The sequence below is a fragment of the Dasypus novemcinctus genome, chromosome 11 (genome assembly GCF_030445035.2).
Source record: "Dasypus novemcinctus isolate mDasNov1 chromosome 11, mDasNov1.1.hap2, whole genome shotgun sequence".
Classification (NCBI taxonomy): Eukaryota; Metazoa; Chordata; class Mammalia; order Cingulata; family Dasypodidae; genus Dasypus; species Dasypus novemcinctus.
In genome coordinates, this window is record NC_080683.1 from 14634079 (window position 1) to 14655641 (window position 21563).

The 21563-nt window shown below is 47.9% G+C and overlaps 1 protein-coding gene, 1 long non-coding RNA gene and 1 other non-coding gene across 20 annotated transcripts in view; 1 reads left to right on the forward strand and 2 right to left on the reverse strand.

Moving 5' to 3' along the window:
- TRERF1 (transcriptional regulating factor 1) overlaps positions 1-21563 on the reverse strand; it is a 204156-nt gene that overhangs the window by 76225 nt on the left and 106368 nt on the right. The window lies entirely within an intron of this gene.
- Positions 4364-15385, forward strand: LOC131280377 (uncharacterized). The gene is made up of 3 exons (XR_009187884.1): positions 4364-4531; positions 6469-6588; positions 15191-15385. It is a non-coding gene; the product is annotated as an uncharacterized lncRNA (long non-coding RNA).
- Positions 6473-6605, reverse strand: LOC111762527 (small nucleolar RNA SNORA31). The gene has a single exon (XR_002795633.1). It is a non-coding gene; the product is annotated as a small nucleolar RNA SNORA31 (small nucleolar RNA).

A 21563-nucleotide genomic window follows, 5' to 3' on the forward strand; every position in this document is an offset into this window, starting at 1 on the left:
GCTTCTAGGACCTGCAACCTCCCCTTGTGTATGTGCAGCTTGTAGTAAGACAAGTGGGCCTTGCTCAGGACAAGAGGGTCTCATCATCTCCTCCCTCCCCCATCCTGCTGTTTTTGCTGTCTGTGTCCATTTGCTGTGTGATCTGTATCTTTCTCTTTTTTGTCTGTTCTTCTAGTCTTTCTCCTCTAGGATTCACCGGGATTCAATCCTGGGGACCTCTGATGTGGAGAGAGGTTCCCTGTCAATTGCGCCACCTCAGTTCCTGGTTTCTGCTGCGCTTCACCTTGATTCTTCCCTTTGTCTCTCTTTTGTTGCGTCATCATCTTGCTGCGCGACTCACTCGTGTGCACGCTGGGCTCACCGTACAGGCACAGGCTCACTGTGCAGGCAACTTTCTCTTTTCCTTTTTTACCAGGAGGTCCCAGGGATTGAACCTGGGTCCTCCCATATGTTAGGCAGAAGCCTAATCACTTGGGCCACATCCTCTTCCCTGGTCATTTTTGCTGATGTGGAAAAAGATGGCGAGAGAAAAGTAGGCCTGGCTGGGCAGAGAGGGGAACCAGGAGAAGCGCCTGCCTTCTAAGGCCTTCCTTCCAGCCCCTGCTCCCTTCCTCCAGCAGGCACCACTCAAAGGTGAAGAGAAGGCCAGGTTGGGTCAGGGGACAGGACACCCACTCCTAACCCCCAGCCCGCCTGGGCTCAGCCGCCCTCCGGCGCATCTTAAAGAACGTCTTGAAGAGAAGGCCCCAGCTGAGTCATCCGAAGCAAAGAGGAGGCCTTATAAAAGGAACTCGGAGTATAAGGTTCCTGTATTCGCTTTATTCATGATACAAAGAACAAAAAAGCAAGGCAGGAAGCAGAGGAGGCAAATGTCGTTCACATCAGCTTTCTTCAAATGACAAGCCGCCAGGAACGCACTTGCTGAGCCCTATGGCATGTCCCCCCGGAGCGATTACATAAGCTGGAGCGAGGGTCTTTGCAAACTTCTCAACTCTCCCTCCCGCCCCCTCTCCATCTGTCTCCTCCAAATCTGAGCCTTCCTAGTAGCCCCTGCCAGGATGCAAACCGGGCCTCCGGCTGTGCCCTCTACTGAGATGTCTGCCCTGGAAAAGGGAATTCCCCTCGAGACTAAAGAGCAAGGGAAGGAGAGCCTAATGGGGAGGCCGGCAGGGCTGGCCCCGTCCCCGATGGCTACCTTGAAAGGTCATGGGTTTCAAAATGTGAAGACTTCCTGGCTATGGGGCCTCGGGAACTCGCCCAGTCATATTCTGGGCTTTCTGGACTCACTTCCACTTAGCTTTCTGGGGAATGTATGTGGTCTTTAGGGGTCACGGGGGCAAGAATGGGGTTTTTATTTTTCTTGGAAAAAATAAATTTTTTTAAGGAGGTACCAAAGATTGAACCCAGGACCTCCTGGGTAGGTGCTCAACCACTGAGCTATATCCACTCTGCTCCTGATTTTTTTTTTATGATGGTAAAAATACGTGAAACATAAAATTTTTAAGTGTACATTTTTAAGTGTACAATTCAGTGGCATTCATTACATGATGTTATGCAACCATCACCATTATCTCCAAAGATTCTCATCACCCAAAAATGGAAAAGCTGTACCACTAAGGCAGTATCTCCCTTCATTCTTCTCTCCTCCCCAGCCCCTGGTGACCTCTGACCTATTTTCTGTCTTTATGAACTTGGTTTTTTTTTAGATATTTCATATAAGTGGAATCCTACAATCATCTGTCCTTTTGTGTCTGACTTATTTCATTTTGCATAAGGTTTTCAAGATTCATCCAGATATCAGATGCAGGTATCAGAACTTCATTCTTTTCCATCCCCCTCTTTGAGCTACCACTGGCCAGGATTGAATTTGGGACCTTGTATGTGGGATATGGGAAGCTGAAGCTCAACCACTGAGCCCATAGTCTTCCCTGAGTTGGTTTTCTCATTTGGTTGCTTCTTGTTTTTTGTTTTGTTTTTTTTTAAGGCCAGTAAAAAGGAATTTTGGAGGAAATGGGGGGAAGAACAGAGCTTGCTGAGAGATGGGAGAGAAAGATGGAAATACACACCAAGATTTGGCATGGGCTCCTCTGGGCAGAGAGAGTGCTTGCTGTATTTTTGTTGTAGTTTTTTTTAAAGGAGGTACCAGGGACTGAACCTGGGACCTCCCATGTAGGAAGCAGGTGCTCAACCACTTGAGTCACATCTGCTCTCTCATTCCTTTTTCTTTTCTTTTCTTTTGAGGTAGTGGGGACTAGGGATTGAACCCAAGACCTCACATATGGGAAGCTAGTGCTCAACCACTGGGCCACATCAGCTCCCTAAAGGATTTTTCTTTCTTTCTTTTTTTTTTCTCATTCCTTTTTATGGCTGAATATTCTATTACATGATTATACCAAATTCTGTTTATCCATGAGTCTGTAGACAGACACGTGCGTTGTTTCTATCTTTTGGCTCGTTTGAATACTGCTGCTATAAATACTGGTATACAAGTATCTGTTTGAGTCCCTGTTTTAAATTCTTTGGGGTATATACCTAGGAGTGGATTGCTGGGTCTTTCGGTAATTCTGTATTTAACTTCTGAGATACTACCCAATTGTTTTCCACAGAAGGAGCATTTTACATTCCCACCAGCAGTGCAGGAGGGTTCCATTTCCCCACATCCTTGCAGGCACTTGTTATTTTCTGTTTTGTTCTTAAATTATTATTATAGCCATCCTAGTGAGTGTGAAGTGGTATTTCATTGTGGTTGTGATTAGCATCCCCCTAATGCTTAATGATGGTGAGCATCTTTTCACGCTGGGATTTTGAGATAAGGAAGAGTGTGGTGAAAAGAAATGCTCCATGTGTGGGGAATGAAGTCCCAGGAAGAGGAGAAGCAAAGGAACAAGATGAAGTGTGGGGAGAGATGACAAACAAAAACCAGCTGGGTGGTAGGGGACAGGCCATAAAGCTTTTATTTAGCACTTATTAAACTCAGCCCCTTACAGGCAGTCATCGCAGTGGTGGTCCTGACTCTTGTGGCTTGTAAGTAAGGACAGACTAATAACTACTTTTAGACAAGTGCACACACTTACTAGGAAATACCTCAATCCAGGCATGAGAAGTATAAGCCATGGCTAAGGTCAGAACTCTGGCTAATACCAGGTAAAGAAGGATGATTAGCAAATAAATGGCTTTGTGCTTTTTAAACACCCCTATTCATGAGAAAAAAAGCTTTAGAGTATGATTCTACCCTGACTGCAAATTGTTCATCAACGTTAAGTCCCTGGTTTCACAAGAAGAAGCCAGGCTCACCCACTGCCTTCGAATGTCGACAGTTATATAAGGGCAGAGGCTCTAACTGGCCTTGCAAAATAAAGCTCATTCCTGCAAAATACTTGTTGAGGGCCTACTGTGTGCTCAATGAAAAGATGATATCTGAGCCACGTCCTAAAGATGGTGAGCAAATCATGTGGGTATCTGGGGAAAGAAATTCCAGGCAGAGGGAACAGTAAGAGCAAAAGCCCTGGGGCAGAAACATGCCTGGTGGGACTGAGGAACTACAAGGAGGGCAGTGTGGCTGCAATAGAGAGAATGAGGGGGGAAGCAGCAGGAAATGAGGTCAGAAAGAATCCAGGGATAGCTAAAAATAACTGCAGTAATAAAGCGGGGAGACATGATGTGTGGCTGGGGTGGTCAGATCGGATGGTAACGAAAGGCCTTGGTAAGGAGCTGTCCACTGAGCTGAGACCCAAATGGCAGGCACTTGAAGAGGAGGAGAGAGCAGCCCAAGCAACCGGAGCAGTTTACGCAAGAGCCCCGAGGAAGGAATGAGCTGGGGAGTGGCGGTGCGGAGTGGGTGAGGTAGGCACAGAGGAGTGGTGAGAAGGGGCTGGGGAAGTCCCCTTGTCAGGTGGTGATTCTCAACTGGGGGTGATTTTGCCCTCCAGGGAACATATGGCAATGTCTGGAGACATTGTGTGTTGTGAAAACCGGTGACGTGTTCTTGGCACATGGTGGGTGGGGGCCAGGGGTGCTGCTAAACATCCTATAATGCACAGGACGGCCCCACAACAAAGAGTTATCCAGCCCCAAATGCCCACGTGCCGAGGCCAAGAAGCCCTGGTGGAGGGGCTCGAAAGTCCTGGGAAGCAACCTGCGTACAAGCAGAAGCACAAAGCCTGGACTTACCAATGCCCGTGCCTGCCAGTGCTGGCTCCTTTCTCATGACACACCCGTCCTGCTCAGGAGCAGGGTGTGTTTGTGTGCTGGCATGAAGGAGAAGGGTGCTGGTGACAGCTGACAGAACCCGGGCAGCAGGCTGGAGCAGGGCCACTGTGAGGTCACCCCAGCCAACTCTGGAGCCGAGAAGAAGCCCCAGGGCGAACAAAGGGGCACCCCAAAGGGGTCCTCGAGCAGCTGATGGGCCGAGGGAGAGAAGCCAGCCTGTCACAGTGACGGAGCCCAGGACCGGACGATGCCAGGGGCCTCACAAGTGTGGAGGGCACGGCCTGAGGCCATGTGTCGACAGCCCTGAAGAGGAGGGACGTAGGTGAGGGACGACATGGGGAGAAGTCCACCAAAGCCAATGGCACAATACCGGGGGTGGGGGTGGAGGAAGAAAGAGGCAAATGAGGAAGTAAGAGGGGCTTGGAAAATCAGGGGCTGTTTCGGCATGCTCTCGAATTTGGTTATTTGGTTACTGCTACGGGGTGGGCTGTTCTCTGCCCGGCTGTGGGAAATGGGGGTGGGTGCCTGGAAGCCAGGATGCCCCGTCACCGCCGACACAGTCGCATTCAGGTTGAAAGCTCTTTCATTTCTCCCCAAAGGCAAGCAAGTTCACCAGGTATGGGGAAGTGGCCGAGAGGATCTATGACTCTGACAAGGAGTTAACCCCAAGCACAGCCCCCCTCCTCGCCCCACTTATCTCTGTGATTCATCCAGAGAAGCGGGTCCCGCCCAAGAGGAAAGAATCTAGATAAGGTTCTCATCATTTAAAAATGAGAAAAATGTCTCAGTGTAGAAGCAGGCCAGTTTATTATCCATGGACGCTTCTCTGATTTGGGGGCAGGTGGGAAGAAGGGGCTGCCTCATAGTGACTGTTCCAATAAAATTTCTGACGGCACTCTTGGGTCCGAGCGTATGTAACGAGTAGGCAGACACCCTCGTTGACGCTCTCACTTGGTGCCAACTCCCTTCCTCTAAAGTTTTAAAATGAACAGTTCTTCTTTTCCAACTATCAAAGTAAAACGTGCTCACTGTAAAATTAAAAAAAAAAACAAACTACTCATAATCAATCCTATCATTTGGTCAAAATATTTCCCTCTAGTCTTTTTGCTAAGCTTTTAAAAAACTATCGGGGAGATCAGATTGTAAATATAATTGAATATCCTGCTTAAACGTAAGCATTTTATCAGATTAAAGCAAAAATTTATGAATTTTAGTTCGAACTAAAATGATAGTATTTTTCCCTAATGCTATGGGAAGCAGAGGCCCATATCCTCCAAGGACTTACTTCATCTAATCAAGAAACTTTTCAGCTAAGCTCAGGCACTGAATTCAGAAATTGTCCCCGTTTTCCGAGCACTTACTGGGTGCCAGGCGCTCTGCCACCTAGCATGTCGGGGGGCTGTGGGGATTAGATGTGGGGCTGTTAGGTGCTTCACATCACACCATCACACTAAATTTTATTCCCTTCCACCAGTCTTGGGACCTTTAGACTTCACTTGGTTGAGGGTCAGATCCACTCCTCTCACAGGACAAATGGAATAACCTTCCTCATTCAGTTGAGGGGAAGCACCAAGTCCTAGTTAGACAGTGGGAATGAAGGAAATGTGGACAACTGAATGGCTGCAGAAAGTTCTTCAGGTCTAGATAAATGCAGGGGTCTGTCAGCTATAGCCTACAGGCCAGCCAGTCATCTGCTTATATAAATAAAGTTTTATTGAACCACAGTCACACTCATCTACTTAAACACTGGTGTCTGGCTGCTTTCTGCTACAAGGTCAGAGTTGAGTTGCTGCAACAGAGACCATACAACCTGTAAGCCTAAGATATTTATTATTTTACCCTTTAAGAAAAAGTTTGCTGACCTCTGGGTTTAGGCCAACCATCCTCCAAAATTCATGTTCCTCTTCCTTTAGCTGAGAGCTGTCACTGAGAAGCAGCTGCCCAGCCAGGAGTACATTTCCCAGCTCTGCTGCAACAAGGTGGGACCTAGTTCTCACCAATGAAATGTAGGCAAAGAGGGGTAAATCTTTTCCACCCTTTCTTTTCCTTTCTACCTGAACATTGCCCTACCTGGGCGCTGAGTACTCCTGGGCCCTGCGCAGTGTGCCTCAACCTTTTTTTCATTATTAACCCACCCCAAGGAGCCCTTTAAGACACTTTTTTCCTGATCATAACCCTTGATGAAATTTTGTGTGTGTGTGCTATCTTTAAGTTTATTTCTGAGTTGCAAAGATTATTTCCCCCTCCCCGTGTTTTTAGACTTTCCTGTAGTCCTCCATTCAATCTTGGCTGCCACAACCAGACGGACAGAAAGCGCGAGGACCTTCTTTTTCTTGCATCCGTAGTGGAAACCTTAGCAGCTGACATGAACTGCTCCAGGTGTGTAAGAGATACACATCCTCCATGAAATTTTAATACTACATACATACTGCGTATCTGTTTAGGTACTATGTTTATCTGTATTTATGCCTTAAAAAGTAAGATTTTTTTAGCACCCAAGAACCAGTTTTTGCCTCCTTGGGGTGATAATATCCCAACTGAGAATACATGCCCTAGGGTACCGCAGAGTCACAAGATGAAAGTGCCCGAGTCCCTGCATCACCTTGTGGAGGAAAGCCAGTCACAACCAGAAGCCCTGCATTTGACTATTATAAGATTGAGAAATAAACCTCTATCATGTTAAATCCCTAAATTGGGGGGATGATTACAGCAGCTGACAATGCCCCGACTGTAGCAGTTTGATGTAACTGATGGATTCCAAAAAGAAATATTGGATTATGCTTGTAATCCAATCTATACCTGGGCATGATTGAGTTATGATTAGGGCGTTGAGTCCCCACCCAACCCCCACCCCTTGGTGGCTGGGGACTCACAGATAAAAGGCATGGCAAAGAACAGTGTTGAGGGTTTCTGATGTTGAAGTTTTGATGTTGGAGTTTGATGCTGAAGACTTAAGCTGGAGCTCTGGGAAGTAAGCTTGCAGAGGAAAGAGAAGCCAGCCCCATGAAGGAAGGAACCTTGAACCCAGAGAAAAGCAAGCCCCAGGAACGTAAGAACCCAGGAAGCCTGAACCTTGGCAGACGTCGGCAGTCGGCAGCAATCGTGCTCCAACACGTGGAAATAGACTTTGGTGAGGGAAGTAACTTATACTTTATGACCTGGTATCTGTAAGCTCCTACCCTAAATAAATACCCTTTATAAAACTAACCAATTTCTGGTATTTTGCATCAGCACCCCTTTGGCTGACTAATACACCAACCAATCCAAGATCAAAATCTGATGGTTAAAAAAAAGTCTGAATTGGATAGACATATAATATTATTAACAAGGAACCTCTCCTAAATCTAAAGGAGGCAAATTTAGGATTTAAAAGCCCCTAATTTAGATGGTGGAGAGTTTAACCTCTTAACTTTTAAAGTGATATAGGCTAAAAATAGGTATCACATTCAAGAAGGGTTGAGATCAATTCATGAGAATAACCTATTAAAGAAGGACAACACATTAACCACATGCACTTATACCCTAGCCCTCTGGATACATCATCACCAAGATGAGAGGGAGATAACTTTTTTTTTCCTTAAAAAAAAGGCTTAATTCCAAACAATCAAGAGTTCAGGGGAGAGCTATGCCGGATAGAGGCTAGGACAACTTTGAGGAAAACAGATGGGATATGGGATTAGAAAGTGATGATACAGTTCCAGGAGTCTGGCTCAGATGTGTGGCAGTCCATCAGTCTGGCAGAAGGGCCAAGAGGCTCTCGTCTCAGAGGTACCAGGACAATGGAGGGCAGGAACCAGGTGTGAGGCTGAAAAGCGGGCATTACTTGAAATCTGAAGCCAAAACTCTTGATCCCTCCACAGGTAGCTCCTGAGGCAGTCAGGTTATCTACCCACTCAAGAAAAAATTGGAATTCCCTTCTGTAGAGAAACTAAATGGACCCAGAGAAAAGATAGGGATCCAGGAAGCAGTAAAACCAACCTAGCAAAAACAGTTCAGGGAAATCTTAAAATCTCAGATGACAGCCCTGCAGCAGGCCTAGAGAACAACCAGGTCAGGTTTGAGGAGAAGAAGAGAGAACTTTGGGAAAAGGGAGGAAAACATAAAATACTCAACTGGTTAGAGAAAGTTTGGGGGCTAGAAAATGAGGGTATGACATTAGCAAGTGTAGGGGTGGGGAGGAGGTGGGGAGGAGGTGAGGAGGAGGAGGAGGAAGAGGGGAAGGAGGGAGGAAAAGAAAAGCAATTAGGGGAAGCGGACATGGCTCAACTGATAGCGCGTCCACCTACCATATGCAGGGTGCAGGGTTCTATACCCAGGGCCTCCTGACCCATGTGGCGAGCTGGCCCACGTGCAGTGCTGCAGCACACAAGGAGTGCCGTGCCACACAGGGGTGCCCTTGCATAGTGGTGCCCCACGTGAAAAGAAGCGCAGCCCGCCCAGGAGTGGTACCGCACAGATGGAGAGCTGATGCAGCAAGATGATGCAACAAAAAAGAGATGCAGTTTCCTGATGCTGCCTGACAGTACAAGCAGACACAGAAGAACACACAGTGAATTGACCCAGACAGCAGACAATGGGAGGGGGGGGGGAGAAATAAATAAAAATAAATCTTGGGAAAAAAAAAAGGCAATTAGAAACTCTTGGAAAATTAAAAAGCAGTAAAGTAAGTATTCATAATACATTACTTGGCTTCAGAGTGAATAATGAATAATACTTGAATCAGGTATCATGGCCACACACTTAAGAGATTTAAGGGCAGGAAGGTATGTAAATAAACAAGATAGGCCAGGTATTTGAGTACATCCATACACTGTGTGCGGTAGGGACTGTAGCAAACTTGAGTAAGCACAACTATCTCTCCATTCTAAACAGGGCAGCTTCAAAAGAAAACAAAAACATAAATGTTATCAACCTCAACAATGTACAAGTAAAAACAGAGATGACAGAATTTGGAAAGTAGAAGTGGAAAGCAAGCTGGGAAAGGGACACTAATATCCTCATCTTACTAAACAGGGAAAGAGGTACTATTGTTAGGGAACAAGAAATATGATAGCAAGAATATTACTTATAAAGGTAACTAAATAGAGGAACCATAAATAACGATAAATTACGTTGTGAGGATGTGGGAAGGGGAGGTAGAAGGGTGGTATAAGTGAGCTAAATTGTCATCTATTCTAATAGGAAGTTAGCAGAGAATTTCTAAAATAGGAGTAAAATAAAAGCATATCATTTAAGGATATGGAGATAAATGCCAGAAAAAAAAAATAATTGGAAGAGTTCAAAGTGGTTGCCTCAGGGGAGGTAGGGAGAGAAGGGGCCAAGAGACTGCTATTTTTATTTTACGTTTTTCTGAATGCTCCACCCCTCCTAAAAAGAACCTTTTGCAAGAAAATGAAACCAATCAACTTATGGTTGATTACTGGAACAGATAACTAAACCTGCAAGGTTGACTCTCAGTAAGGTATTGTAGACAGCACACTCAAAAGGAGTTAAAGGACAATCATTCCATGAATGAACCAGTTACAGAGGTGAAGGAACCAACAACGCACGGTGTGGCACCCAGGGACAAACACCAGCAGGCAGGAAGTCATCACCATCCCTAAGTCTGAAGGGCAAGGGGAGGAAGTGATGTTCCTGGAGCCCAGTGAGTCCAGAGCACTGGAAGAGGAACTGTAGCTATAAGATGCACCACTGTCAGAAATCAGATGAAGCAGAGAGGGGGACAAATACGCCAACCTCTCCTTCCTCCTGTTCTTGGGTCTCCTGCTAATACCTCCTATTAGCTAAACGGAACCTGAAGCGAGAAGCTAAATGAGTCCCATTGATGCAATCTAGGGGCCAGCCGCCCAGCCTCCCAGGACACAATAAGGCAGAGAATGGCAGTGTGTGTGTGTGTGTGGGCAAATGGAGAAAAACTAGCACATATTCTCATTCTTCAGTACCAGCCCTCTCCATTACCTTCTGAGAGTGAAAACAAAATGAATTAGATTAAACACATTAGTCCCAGAGTGGTCTTTCTGAACTCAAGTTCATTAGCAGAACTAAGGGACTACCAGGAAGAGGTGTAAATTCCCCCAATTTTCATTAGTAAATATACATGGATGACTTCCAAAGGTAGGCCCTGCATTCAGTCACAGAGAACAAAGATACATGAAGCAAGAATCCCACCAACTTGAAAATGGGGGAGGTGAGACAGACCCACACAAAAAGATAAAGGTGCAATGCAGGGAAGCGGACTTAGCCCAATGGCTAGGGCATCCACCTACCACATGGGAGGTCCGCAGTTCAAACCCTGGGCCTCCTTGACCTGTGCGCAGCTGGCCCATGTGCAGTGCTGATGCGCGCAAGGAGTGCCCTGCCACGCAGAGGTGTCCCCAGCATAGGGGAACCCCACGCGCAAGGAGTGTGCCCCATAAGGATAGCCGCCCAGCGCAAAAGAAAGTCCAGCCTGCCCAGGAGTGGCGCCGCACACACGGAGAGCTGACACAACAAGATGACGCAACAAGAAGAAACATAGATTCCTGGTGCTGCTGGTGGGGACAGAAGCAGTCACAGAAGAACACACAGAGCATGGACACAGAGAGCAGACAACTGGGTGGGGGGGGGGGGAAGGGGAGAGAAATAAATAAATAAATCTTAAAAAAAAAAAAAAAAGATGCAATGCAGTGTGATGAGAATTAATGAGCGGTGCAACTGCACATCCTCCAAGTCCCAAACCAGGGAACAATAGGTCTCCAGGTCTCCCCAGTGGGGCAGCCTTGGTCAGCCCTTGAAGGGTGAGGAACGACCCAGACGGGAGGAGGCAGTGTACTTGAGACATGTTTTAGGGGCAGCAAGTACATCTGCCTGGGGCAGCATAATGGATAGAACCAACCATCAGGCTCAGGATCCAAGACTTGAATTTTGGAACAGGTAGTTGTCAAGGTTTTCTGATCCAGTGACATGCCTCAAGTAGTGTTTGAGGGAAATTATATGGGGTGGGATATGCAGGGCATCTGAACCAATGTCAAAGAAAAAGAAAGTAGGTACATAAAGTGGGGTGCTTGTTCAGTATCTGTGGAGGGATGGGGGGAACTAGGATGGATGGATGGATGGATGGATGGATGGATAGATACAGGCAAGCAGCTAACATAGCTCAATACATAGTTACAAGGTCATCTCCTCTGTTAAATATTTCCTGAACAGACCCTGCCCTTCCCTGGTAGTGAGACTATCAGGTTCCAACTATGCAAGCTTGGAATACTTTATTGGACTCATGTTTCCTGTTACAAATGTATGAATTCCTTGAATGCAAGGATGGCGACTTATCATTTTCACATCCTGAGATTCTAGCACTGGGCTTGGCTCACAATAAGTGCTCAAAAAATGTTCACTGAATGGACAGCTGGATAAATGACAGGGTCCTGGATTAGGGCAGCGGCTGTGCGCATTCAGGGAATCTGCAGGACCTGATGCTGGATGCTTCCCAGAGTGTGCAGGTCTGATGCCCATCTCTTTTGGAAAGTGGGAGATTATAACATCATTGTTTTATCATTCTTCAAATATTCCCCAGCTTGTGAGGGCTTGTTTGGTTATTAACAGATTGTGCAACACATGTGACACAGGAAACAAACCATGAATGACAGAAAGGCGGGTGGAGCCCCGAGCAAGACCCAGAGACCAAAGCCTCCTCTCGCATACTTAGGAGGACGAGTTCAGACACTTTCACTTGCTTTACTGTAAAGGTTTCACCGTTCCATTCTTTACAGTCCATCGTGGGAGGATGACAAGGAAGGAGAATCCCGCTCCACTTTCCACGTGGCTGTTCCCCGCTGTGCGCCAACATATCATCTATTCCTCTGGGCATGTTTTAAACTAACGGTCTTGGCAGAAACGACAGAAAGCAAAACACGCTCTTGCTTTAGATTTCAGAATAACGCCAGCTGTTGGAATTAAACAGTCACCCAGTAGCCTTGTGACACACGACGACAACCCCCTTGAGAAAGTACCACCAGCAGACAAGGGACTTTCAAGTGGCCACTTCCCCTGAGCAAAACCCGCCACTTCCAATCATATAAGACTGCCGCCCTAAATACCATAATCCAACTGGCCAGTTCGAATATGGTCAAACCAAAATATGCTTTCCTGAAGCAGAATTGTTGGGACCTTTATGAATCTCTTGATGCTATAAAGTGCCTATACGTAAGGAGGTGAACTCCAATAAAGAAGTATTGCCAGGCCAGAGATGGCCAGCAGGTAACTGTCTACCTTTCTTTCGTCGGGGTAGGAAGAGAGAATATGTTGTCAGCTTCTAGGCCCAGAAATGAGGATGCCCAGTGACTCTCCCTACTTCTGCACCCCTCTGTGAACTTCCCAAAGGGATTTCACCAACTGACCTTGCAAGAACTGAGGAGAGGAGCTGAGGCACAGCCCTTGCTTCCCATTTTACAGATAGGAAAACAAGACACAGGTAAGTAAGGGGCTTGTCTAGGTTCTCAGAGAGGAGTCATTGCCTTAGCCTGGTCTAGAACACTGCTCTCCTGTTCACTTGAATGCAAGGATGAGAACTCACTCGTCTTTGTAACCCCAGGTCCTAGCACAGGCTCAAAAGATGTTCACTGAAGAGATGACTCCCAGGGCTGAACTATGACATCAACCTCTTGCAGGATTTGGTTTCTTTATTTGTAAAATTGGAATAACAATATTCTTTGTCTCAGAGGGCTAACGAGCAGATCAACTCTGCAGCTTTTACAACACTGCCTGGCATGTGGTAGGCACTCAAATATTAGCTGTGGTTACTGCTGTTGTTGTAACTGCTATGAAGAAAACAGAATAAAGTAACGTGAGACAGAGCGGCTCAGGATGGGTGGGGGAGGCGACCTCAGTCAGGTGGGCTGGGGAAGCCTCTCTGAGGGTGTGACATTGGAGCAAGACCCGGGTTAGCAGGAGCCAGGCCTGCTGGACTTAGGGACGGGTGGGACCAGCAGAAGGCAAGATGAGGGCACAGGCCCGGAGAAAGAGATGGGCTTGGCGTGTCTGAATGGCTGAAGGAAGTGGTAGTTTTGTAATGGGCACAATCCACTTTACTATAGTTTTTAAGCTCCAACTCCCACCCCTCGTTTGTAGGAGGAAATGTGGAATTGTCCACCTGAATGAAGGCCCCATACTAGGAAGACCCTCTAAGGGCCATTCTGAAGGTTTGGTCAGGGCATCTGAAATAGCTTGGAAGGACCCACTTTGCTGAAAGTTAGAAAAAGTCCCTTCAGCACTTTGCACACACTTCTAAAAACTGATCTTAGTTTCCAGGCCATGGGCGACCAGGCTGGAGAAGTGAGGCTCCAAGTCACCTCGATTCTGGAAGTCCCCAGCTTATGCTCAGCAACAGCAGCTGAAAGCGATTTACCAGCATCCACCCCCAGTCTACCTCCCCGACCAGGTCTCACCAGGAAATAAATCTGATGAATGGGGAGGAGCCAGGCAAGTCATTATAGTAAGAGTGGAAGAGAACCACAAACTGGAAGGTAGAGTCACTGCACTAAAAAAAGTGTCCTATGTCAGTGCTGCTGTTCTGTGCTATGATCAATGGGAACCAGAGTCCAGTCAAGTCAAAAACAGGCCTTGAAAAGCCCTCGTCCCATGTGTCTGTCACCGCTTCTCTGCTGGGCTCACCCGGTGTGAAGGAATTTGGCCAAGAACACCTGCCTCTCAGTTGCTGGCTTGGTTCCCGTGGCCCAAGCCCAGCTGGCAGCAGCGGGAGGGTCTACTGAGACGCGCAGCCCAGCTCTTTCACGTCACCTCCGTACCCCTCTGTCTCTGAGTCACCGTGGTGCGAGGTGGGTCCTGAAACATCCCAAGTCAGGGCTGTGGAGCCTCAGGAGGGCGCTGCCTCTTGCCCAGGACCGACCCCCACCTCCCCCGTGTGGCTAAGCAGCTTGACAGGAGGAACTGTCAATGGTGCACTCATTTCTATTTTGAAAGAAACCAAGGGCCACAACCTGGAACTCGGTCACAGACCCCAGGAAACCCCAAGATTCTGGTAACTCTGCAAGCACACCCCCGAGGCAAGGGACTGATACATTTCACTATTTAAAGCTTATTAGTTTTATAAGTAAACAAAAAAAATGACAAATTCAGTGTCAACAAAATGAAAAAATAACTTGCCACATACATCACAATGGTTAATATCCTCAATAAAGAAAGCTTCAAAATCAGTAACAGGTGAAAAACAAAGAGAAAAATGGATTAAAGGCAATCCACAAAAGAAATACACGAGGCACAAATATTCAATCTCATAAGAAATCAATAAAATGCAAATTAAGACAATCCACAAAATTGGAAAGCTTTTAAAATCATATTGCAAGTATTTGGAGGAAACAAGTATGCTCATACAGTGATGATGGGAGAGAAACTTGTAAATTGGCTAATATCTATAAAAAATTTAATGTGTATGTATCTACTCTGAAGAACACTCACATTATAACATATAAATATATTATACAATATATATAATATATAAATATATAAATGAAAATATATAAAAATATATTTTCAAAGATACCAAGGACTGACAAGGTTGTAAAGAAGGTACACTCATATGCTGCTAGTGAGAATGCAAATTAGTATCATATTTATCAAAAGAAATTTAGCAATACACACCAGAACATCTTAAAGTTTTGCATATCCTGTGACCCAGAAATTCCACTTATAGAAAGTCATCCTTAGGAAATCATCATGAAGATGCCTAAAGATTTAGCTACAAGAGTGCTCATGCAAGAATTGTTTTTAATAAGAGGAGGGAGTAAAGAAACAATCTAAATGTCCAAACTACAAGGTCAGGTAGATAGAAGGTCAGGATGGAATGAAATAGTATGCAGCTATTTCAAATTATGCCGCAGGACTGCTGGTTCAAAATGGTAGACTGAAAACATGTGTTTAAAATGTTTTCCTTCTAAAACTCCTCCGCTAAAATGAGAGTAAAGAATACTTTTTTTTATTGTATAAGCTTACAGGATTGAAAAGAACAGGAAAGACACTTAGCGGCAAGTGATCAGAAGATAGCAAACAGAAAGGAGCAGGCCGTGAGGCCGCTGGACAGAAGCTGCCATCTAGAACTCTCAGAGAGAAGGGAGTGGACGAGCAGGGCGTGATCTGCCCTGTGAGCTCCAGAGAAGAAGAAAGGATGCCAGGAGTGGTGGTAATGGGAATTAACTGAACATCAGAGAAAAAAGTTAGACATTCAAATGCTCGCTCTTATTCACACCCTCCCTTCCAGCTGCATGAGCTTTACAGGAAGGAGACTGGGGGTCCTTCTCTGGATTAGGTGAATGACACCGCGGTCCCCCCGAGGAGTGGCCATTTCCTCAGGGATCACCCAAAAGAAGCTCCCCAGCTGCAACCCAGAGGGGACAGAGGTATGGCTGCAGGAGAACCAAGGGTTGCTGGGTGCTGCAGAGGTCTGAGTCGGGGAGGAAGGGGTGCAAAGCCAGGGACAGCCTCACCCAAGACCTCCATGGGCCCTGGCCTGGGTGATCCCCTCCAGCTCTGACATTCTGGGCCACCCCTGGCAAAGCGACTAGTAGTGGGACCAAGTGGACAGTCCCTCTTGCCCTCAGCTACCCCTTTCCCTTGAGCTCTGCCGAAGAGAGGGGAATGGAGAGCTTGCTTCCAGGGAAGTAAAACATGTGTCAGCACTCCTTTTCCTGAAAAGTCAGGCAGCATTCTACCCCAGGTGTGACGTCCTTACATAAAGAGGCTCAGTGAGGGACAGGGGGCGATGCACTGTCCAGGGCAGAGCCTCAGAAACCACATCCACACCAACTTATTCTCAGATCTCTACAAAGAGCACTGGCTCAGAAACAGACTGTCCATTATGTGATTTTCCTTGAAGGTCAAGGCTTTCCCAGAGATGAGGCCTGTTGCAAAGCCATCTTAGGTCCTTGGGCTGCAGGTGATTCTGGAAGGGTGAGAAGCCTCCCAGGGTGGGGGCAGGGGCATCTCTTCTCAGCCTGTGAGGCAGGTGACAGCCCTAATGCCTTGGTGGACAGGACAATCTGCTCTAAAGACAAGGAGATAATTTCGCTACATCCCTGGGGCCTCCATCTCCACCACCATAAATGTTACCCTCTATAAATGTACTCAGAGGGTTCTCATGACTACTCAGGGCCTGTCTGAGGAGGACTTCCGCTGGCTTCTTAAAGGCAGTCAATATTCATTTCCCTGCCACAGTGTTTAATCTTTTTTTTTTAAAGATTTATTTATTTCTCCTCCCCTTCATTGTTTTGTACTCACTGTCTGCTCTCTGCATCCATTTACTGTGTATTCTCCTGTGTCTGCTTGTCTTCTCTTTAGGCAGCACTGGGAATTGATCCAGGGACCTTCTGGAGTAGGAGAGAGGTGCTCAATCTCTTGTGCCACCTTGCTCCTTGGCCGGCTGCATCTCTTACTGTCTCTCCTTTGTGTCTCTTTTTGTTGCGTCATATTGCTGTGCCAGCTTTCTGTGCAGGCAAGTATGCAGCGTAGGTCAGCACTCCACATGGGCCAGCACTCCGCGTGGGCCAGCTTGCCTTCACCAGGAGGCCCCAGAACCCGAACCCTGGACCTCCCATAGAGTAGATGGGAGCCCAATTGCTTGAGCCACACCCACTTTCCCTGTCTTTCTAAAAATTCCAGAAGGTTGTATACTGACTATTAGGAACTAGGTCAAGAAGGAAACATGTTTCCATTTGTGTTAGATGAGGGTCATCAATGAACAACTGGTTCAGTTAGTAACACCCACTCTTCTACTGAGCTGGGAGAAAAGAATATGAAATTCTTTTTACAGGTCTAGCTCTCATCCTTTTTCCAACAAATAGACAGGGAGCACCTATGATGTTCCAGGGACTGCTGGAAGGCAAAAGAACCAATCCTTGCCCTTAAGGAGATCCCAGGAAGTGTGGGTGGGTGGGTGGCGGTTGATAAAAAAGTTGTGTGTGTGAGCCAGCAGAACAAACTGGCCTCCAGTAGCCCCCAAAGAAGCACACAATCATTGCTGAGTCTCGTTCCTTCGTAGAGACAAATCCTGTGTTGCCTGGTGTTAATTAAAGTGGTTTCTGATGAAAATCATCAGGACATGAAAATGTGTCTTAATTTCCAGAAGCTCGTTTCACATCTCTTGTTTTCAACCTATCCTGAATTTTTTATAAATTGGGGCGCTAGGTCCAGGAAACGTATCGGGGAGCTCACAGCTGTCGTCAATGCTTAATGCCTTACTTAAATCCTCCTTGTAAGAGGGGAGTCAGACGTCCGAGGGGATGCGGTCTTCTGTTTTCCAAAGGTCCCGTAACTGTCGCATCAGGGACCTGCCTTGCTGTTCTTTAAGCGTCTTCCTTGCTGCTGCTCCCTTGTCTGGTACAAACCTGCAGCAGCCACATCAAGGCCAGCAGCTTCCAGGCGCCCTGGGGGAGCTGAGAAGAAGGCTTCTTCCTGGCTGAGAACGGACCTTTGGTCTGTGATCAAGGAAGCGGGGTTCCTGACCCAGCAGGTAAAGGGACCCCACAGTCCAACCAGTACAAGGGATGGAAAATAACCACAAGAGCCTACGGGAGCCCCACTACTGACTTAGCCTCCATGGGAAGAAAACGTAGGTGCCACCAAGGGCCACAGGGGCCCCTCCAGCTCTTAATGCGAAGAGGAAATTGCCTCACAGACACCCACCAACGGATAGAGACATGGAGGCCGAAGGCAATGACAAATCCCAACGGCCATGGCCGACCATCTCCCGGCCAGAAAGAAATGGGAAAACTGCAAGGATGCAGCAGGGGTGTTTTTCTCTAAGTCTGGCAGGCCTAGGTGGGCTTTCAGGCAAGGCTACTTAAAATAAAGAATACATCCACAAATACACACACACACAAACACATACATACATACACACATACATTTGCATAAATGTGTGTGTTTTAAACATAGGCCAAGGATTCCCAGGTGAATAAGTAAGAAAATCTAAAAACTAAACCAAGAAAAATTAGGGGAGGCCAGTGGAACCCAATGATCTAAAAGTGGGGGGCTATGGAGAGCTTAAGACAGGAATCCCTGTGGCAACCACTCCTCCTTCCAAAACAGCAGTCATCTCAGGCTCTGCAGCAACTTCAACCAGTACTACCCTCTTTCAAAGTTTTAAAGCAACTCAAGTCCCAATTCTAATATTCTCAACAATTACATTACCTAACAATATTATGTAGTCCAATCTCATTTATCAAATCTCATTACAAGAAAGAAGTGCCAGTATGGGCCAAGTCACGGTGCAGTTTTGATTGGGTTAGAAAAAAGTCTCTTTGGGAACGAACCTATACAGTAATTCCTCTTTTTCTGTGATGAAAATAGGTGGTTCTGTGCTGGGTGCAGGGCAGACCTGTGAGATGGACTCTGCTTATAGCCCCAAGTCCCTAACGGGAACAGGCAACTGAACTCGCAGACCCTACCCAGCCGAGGGCTAACACACCACAGGTCCAGGGGCACTGCTGCCAAAATGGGGGGCGGTGTGCCCTCTCATTTTCCAAAGTTGGGAGTGAGCGACCCAGCGTGGAAGCAGCCGAGCACCAAGAGTCTCCACCTGTGCCTGAACGAGCCATCTCGGGAGTGCAGAATGAGCACCAGAGTGGGAGTCAGAGACCCCAGTCCAGTCTGATGGCTGACCCTGGCTCCCAGCTTCATCAGCGGTGGAAGGATGAAGGTGGCCCAGAGGGTCCCTTCTCCCTCTAGGGTCCAGGCTTTTATAATGGCGTGACTGAGGCATTCATGGCAGAAGTGCCCCTGCTGAGCTGTGATGAGGCTGGACGGCCCCCAAGCCACAGGCGTGACTGTCGTTGCCGTGACTTCTGCACAGCTGAACCAAGCATTTATGGATTCAAAACTGAGAGCAAGGAACTGGGCAGGGTGGGAAGCGGGCAGCAGGGAGCCAGACCTTTGGTTCATCTGGCAGTGTGAGCCAAGAGCCCAGCGGCCCTGCTCCCAGGGACTGGGCGCTAGCACCAGCTAGCAGACCTTGGCGTCCACAGGCAGCTCAGGCGGGGCATCCCCTCCCCTGACAAGGCAGGAAGCAACAGCAACAAGAGCGGCCGACACTCAGTCGTGCTTACTGTGTACAGGCACCCCACACGTTTACGCGCAGTACTCATTCAATCCTCGCAATAATGCCACTATGTCCATTTTACAGATGGGGAAACTGAGGCACGGAGACTCTCTCCCTTCTTTCCTCTCCCCACACCCACCTGGGAGAGAACCCCAGAGTTAAGGTGTGTGGAAGTGCCTGGGCTTAGCATTGACTGTTTAATCCAGAACTTTGTGGAAGCAGAGCCCCTGGTGAGCATGGTCTCTGGCTCTGGGCTATCTGGGTTAAAATTCTGGCTCTACCACTTACTTAAACTCTCAGTACCTCTGTTCCCATCTAGGTTAGATGTACTATGCTGGCGCGGCTCCCTCAAAGCCTTCCTATTGCTTTCCACCGCTCCTTATTACGTGCTCAGCCCTTTCACTAGCCCTCCTGGTTAGTGGCTAAGCCAGCACTGTCCAACAGAACTTTCGGGGAAAAGAGAAATGTTCTGTATTTCTCACTGTCCAGTGTGGGAGCCATTAGCCACATGTGGCTGCTGAGCACTTAAAATGTGGCTAGTGTAACTGAGAAACTGGGTTTTTTATTTTAATTAATTTCAGTCTAAATAGCCATGTGTGGCTCGTGTCTACCATACTGGAAGGCACAGGCCTAATCCCCATGAGGACCTGTTTTATGCTGCAATATCCCCAGGGCCCAGCCCAGACTGACATGGTCAGGACAAAATAAACATCTGTTAAATGAATGAATGAGGAAAGAACGAAAGAACACGAGAGGGACGCTCATGTGGGAACAAGAAGCAGGATCCCAGGAGTGTCCAGTTCTCGGTTCCCATTCTCCGCTCTGCCTCCTCCCACCGCTCCCCTCCCCATCATCCCAGACCACCAGCCCCATCCCCTGGGGCTGCAGAGGCCCCTGGCAGCAGCTCCCTGCTCCACCTTCCACAGCCCCAGGGGTTAGCGTTGGGAGTTGTACACGCCCATTTCTGTGGCTCCCAGCTTGACCAGGAAGCATGTCTTCTGCACACTGCCCTGAACTCCACTATTAGAGATGCACTGAGAAAGACGATTCGGTCGAAGGGAGGGACTGCTGTTCCGTCCTTCCTCACTCTAGGCTCTGTACCTCCAGAGGCAGGTGAGCCCCACGCCCCTTTGGTTCCCCAATACCTGCACAGAACAAAGCGGGGCAGGTGCAGACTGCTGGGCTGAGCAGCACGGACATGGTTCAAGGCAAACTCACAGTACGCGGGGCTGGGGAGTCAGCAGCCTTGGGGTCAAGTTCGGATCGTGCCTCTAGCATAGCTTGGTGAAGCCTCGCAAGACCTCTCTTGGCAGCTGGTGCATGGCTGTCCCTCAGCTCCTGCCACGTGCAGGTAGTGGGCACCGGAGGGTACGGTGGAGGACCAGGTGATCGCAGCTCCTGCTCACAGAGCACAGGCCTTGGCACGTGCTCACTGAGGGGGCAGGTGGGGGGTCCGGGCTACTGGGGGATGAGGGAGGGGGGGCACCTGGAAAGGGGAGAGAAGCAGAGGAGAGAAGAGTATGCCAGAGAAACTCCGCTACCCATGCATACCTCCAGGCAGCCTGAACTGCCCGGTGGGCATGTGAGAACCAGGATGGCGACAGGCTCTGTTCCTAGGCTTTCTGTAGGGGTGCTGTCCATAGCCCGGAGAGATGGCTGGCTGGAGATGGGCAATGGGCAGACCAGCCGTGTGCAGCCGCAGGGCAGCAGGTTGAGAACCATAAAGTCTGCAAATTTCTCCAACTTTTGAAGTGCCTCTTTCTGGGTTCAATTTCTCTCCTGCTCCTCAAGAAGACTCAGCAGAAATCAGCTCCAGCAGGTTCGGGGCCCCTGTGGTTTGACTATGGGCCTGGACAGGAGCTGACTGAGCAGGTGTTCGAGTCCCCACTTGTAGGTGCACAGACGCGGTCCCCATGCCCAAAGCGCACCTAAACTACTGGGAGAGGCAGTCACACCTATGCTGTGAGGCAGCAGGTGCAAGAAACAGCCACCAGTGGTATGAGAGCTCAGTGGAAAGGGTGAGTAGTTTCAATGGCAGAGCTTAAGGCGGCTTTTACAAGACTCAGGCTCTGAGCGGAATTGAAGCACAAACAGAACTCTAACGGCTGCATACTAAAATACCCTGGGAGCTTTTAAAACAGACTGATGCCTAAGGCTCACCAACCAGAGATTCTGATTTATTTACCTGGGGTCCAAACAGTGGTCTTTAGTAAAAGCTCCCCAGGTGTTTCTAACGTGCAAGGAGGGTTGAGATCCTGGCTACTTGAAC